The sequence below is a fragment of the Microtus oregoni genome, unplaced genomic scaffold (assembly GCF_018167655.1).
Source record: "Microtus oregoni isolate MIOR12 unplaced genomic scaffold, Mior012 000018F_ref0000195, whole genome shotgun sequence".
NCBI classification, from domain to species: Eukaryota; Metazoa; Chordata; class Mammalia; order Rodentia; family Cricetidae; genus Microtus; species Microtus oregoni.
The window spans coordinates 15953670-15957463 of NW_024543077.1; the positions used below are offsets into that span (position 1 = coordinate 15953670).

General features: G+C 44.8%; 1 pseudogene; it reads left to right on the plus strand.

Annotated features, from left to right (window-relative positions):
• Nucleotides 1–2892: 2892 nt before the first annotated feature.
• Nucleotides 2893–3491, plus strand: LOC121459138 (annotated as a pseudogene).
• Nucleotides 3492–3794: the final 303 nt, after the last annotated feature.

Genomic DNA, 3794 nt, shown 5'->3' on the forward strand with positions numbered 1-3794 from the left:
GCTATGAACTTTCCTCTTAGGACTGCTTTCATAGTGTCCCATAAGTTTGAGTATGTTGTTTCTTTATTTTCATTGAATTCCAGGAAGACTTTAATTTCTTTCTTTATTTCTTCCTTAATCCAGCTATGGTTCAATAGTTGACTGTTCAGTTTCCATGACTTGTATGCTTTCTGGGGGTAGCATTATTGTTGAATTCTAACTTTAATCCATGGTGATCTGATAAGACACAGGTGGCTACTAATATTTTTTTGTAACTGTGGATGTTTGCTTTGTTACCGACTATGTGGTCGATTTTCGAGAAGGTTCCATGAGCTGCAGAGAAGAAGGTATATTCTTTCCTATTTGGATGGAATGTTCTATAGATGTCTGTTAAGTCCATTTGATTCATTACCTCCACTAATTCTCTTATTTCTCTGTTAGGTTCCTGTCTGATTGACCTGTCCATTGGTGAGAGAGGAGTGTTGAAGTCTCCTACTATTAGTGTGTGCGGTTTGATGGCTGCCTTGAATTTTAGCAATGTTTCTTTTATGTACGTGGGTGCTTTTATATTAGGGGCATAGATGTTCAGGATTGAGACTTCATCCTGATGAACTGTTCCTGTTATGAGTATAAAATGCCCCTCTCCATCTCTTCTGATTGATTTAAGTTTAAAGTCAACTTTGTTAGAGATTAGTATGGCCACACCTGCCTGTTTCTTAGGTCCATTTGCTTGATAGGCCTTTTCCCAGCCCTTTACTCTGAGTAGGTGCCTGTCTTTGTGGTTGAGGTGTGTTTCTTGTAAACAGCAGAATGTTGGATCCTGTTTTCTTATCCAATCTCTTAGCCTGTGCCTTTTTATAGGTGAGTTGAGTCCATTGACATTAAGTGATATTAATGACCAGTGGTTGTTAACTCCGGTCATTTTTTTTTAGTCGTAGAGTTTGTGTGTTTCCCTTCTTTGTTTTGTGTTGGTGAAGGGTCTCTAGATGTCTGAGTTATTGTGGTCATTGTTGGACTCCTTGGTTAGTGATTTTCCTTCAATTACTTTCTGTAAGGCTGGATTTGTGGCTGCGTATTGTTTAAATTTGTTTTTATCCTGGAAAATTTTATTTTCTCCATTTATAGTGAATGAAAGCTTGGCTGGGTATAGTAATCTGGGCTTGCACCCATGGTCTCTCAGTTTCTGCAGTACATCTATCCAGGACCTTCTGGCTTTCATGGTTTCCATGGAGAAGTCAGGTGTAAGTCTGATAGGTTTACCTTTATAAGTAATTTGGCCTTTTTCCTTTGCAGCTCTTAATATTCTTTCCTTATTCTGTATGCTTTGTGTTTTGATAATTATATGGCGAGGGGATGTTTTTTTTTGATCCAGCCTATTCGGTGTTCTGTATGCTTCTTGCACCTTCATAGGAAAATCTTTCCTTAGGTTGGGAAAGTTTTCTTCTATAATTTTATTAAATAGATTTTCTGGACCATTGAGCTGCCCTTCTTCTCCTTCTTCTACTCCTATTATTCTTAGGTTTGGTCTTTTTATTGTGTCCCATATTTCCTGAATGTTTTGTGATGAGAGTTTGTTGGACTTGCTGTTTTCTTTGATCAGTGTGTTTATTTTCTCTATGGTATCTTCAGAATCCGAGAGTCTTTCTTCTATCTCTTGTATTCTGCTGGTTATGCTTGTTTCTGTAGTCTCTATTCGTTTACCTCGATTTTCCATGTCCAGACGGCCCTCTGTTTGTGTTTTCTTCTTTGCCTCCATTTCAGTTTTCAGGTCTTGAACTGTTTCCATTATCTGTTTGATTGTTTTTCCTTGGTTTTCTAGGGTATCATTCACTGATTTATTCAATTCTTCAAACTTTCTGTTATATTTCTCATCCATTTCTATAAGGGCGTTTTTTACATGCTGTTTAAGGGTGTCAATCACTTTCATGAAGTCAATCTTTTCTCCTTCCTCTTGATTAAGGGGTTCTTGTCCTCCCGTTGTGAGGTCGCTTGTTTCTGGTAGCTTCATGTTGCTTTTCAGCTTGTTGGGCGAGTTCTTGCCTTGACGTCGGCCCATCTCTTCTTCCAAATGCTCCCTATGGATCTTCTTTTACCTTATTAGGTCTCCTTGCCTACCAAACGCTGTCTCTCCCCAATGTTGGCTCTCCCAATGCTGGGTCTCCTGGCGCCGAAAGATCAGGCCTCCGTGCTGGTTGGGCAGCTCGCAGACAAAGCGCCTACCCCGCTTGGTGCAGGCAGGCCACAGAAACAAAGGAACTGCTGCCCGCCCGGGAGCCCCGGATACTCGGACCCAGCGCCCAGATAGGCTGGGCTGGGCGATGCCATGCGCCTAAAGAGGGCAGTGGGGGCGAAGTGGGGAGGGCTCTGGACGGAAGCTGGGTGGGCCAGGAAGAAAGAGGCAGCACCCGGGGAGTAGAGGCCCTGCAGAGAGCCCACGCAGGACAGGGGGCCAAGAAACCCCCGAGCTCCCCGTCCCAGGCTGGCGCCGTGGGCCAGAAACTCACCCCAATGCTGGGTCTCCTGGCGCCAAAAGATCAGGCCTCCGTGCTGGTTGGGCAGCTCGCAGACAAAGCGCCTACCCCGCTTGGTGCAGGCAGGCCACAGAAACAAAGGAACTGCTGCCCCCCGGGAGCCCCGGGTACTCGGACTCAGCGCCCAGATAGGCTGGGCTGGGCGATGCCACGCGCCAAAAGAGGGCAGTGGGGGCGAAGTGGGGAGGGCTCTCTCCTTTTCCCTTCTTGACTACAAACTTTCAGTCATCTTGACGGCGGATCAGAGTTGTTCATCTGGAGGCAAAAGCTGGCTCCAGTGACAGCCAGATGAAGCTCGGCAACTGCAAATGTCTGTGTTTGTCTGTGGCCTTTCTTGGGTGTGTGCTACACTGGCAAATTCTTCAAGAAACCTCCATGCTCTTTGCCCCATCTACTGCGAGAATGAAGACCATTCTCAGCAATCAGACGGTCGACATTCCAGAAAATGTGGACATCACTCTGAAGGGGCGCACAGTCATTGTGAAGGGCCCCAGAGGAACCCTCCGGAGGGACTTCAATCACATCAACGTAGAGCTGAGCCTTCTTGGGAAGAAGAAGAAGAGGCTCCGGGTTGACAAATGGTGGGGCAACAGGAAGGAACTGGCCACCGTCAATACCATCTGCAGCCACGTTCAAAACATGATCAAGGGTGTTACGCTGGGCTTCCGCTACAAGATGAGGTCCGTGTATGCTCACTTCCCCATCAACGTCGTTGTTCAAAAGAATGGGTCTTTGGTTGAAATCTGAAATTTCTTGGGTGAAAAATACATCTGCAGGGTTCGGATGAGGACAGGCATTGCTTGTTCTGTCTCTCAAGCCCAGAAGGATGAATTAATCCTTGAAGGAAATGATATTGAACTTGTTTCAAACTCGGCGGCTCTGATACAGCAGGCCACAACAGTTAAGAACAAAGATATCAGGACGTTTTTGGATGGTATCTATGTGTCTGGAAAGGAAACAGTGCAGCAAGCTGATGAGTAGACCTAAGTTACCAGTTCCAGAAACAAGATCCTGAATTTTAATATGATTTGGGGTGTCTTTTGGGACAATAAAAGACTTGTATTGAAAAAAAAAAAAAAGAAACCTCCAGACTAGCAAAGGAAATTTTCTTCATGCTTTTGAGATGTGTGTACTTCCAGTTAAGGATTCAACATCTGTGCGGGGGTGGGAAAGTGTATTTGTGTGTGTGTGTGTGTGTGTGTGTGTGCAGATCTGTGTGTATGCGTATGTGCATGTTTATGTTGTTTGTGTAGGGTATGTGTTTATGAATGTGTGCATGTGTGT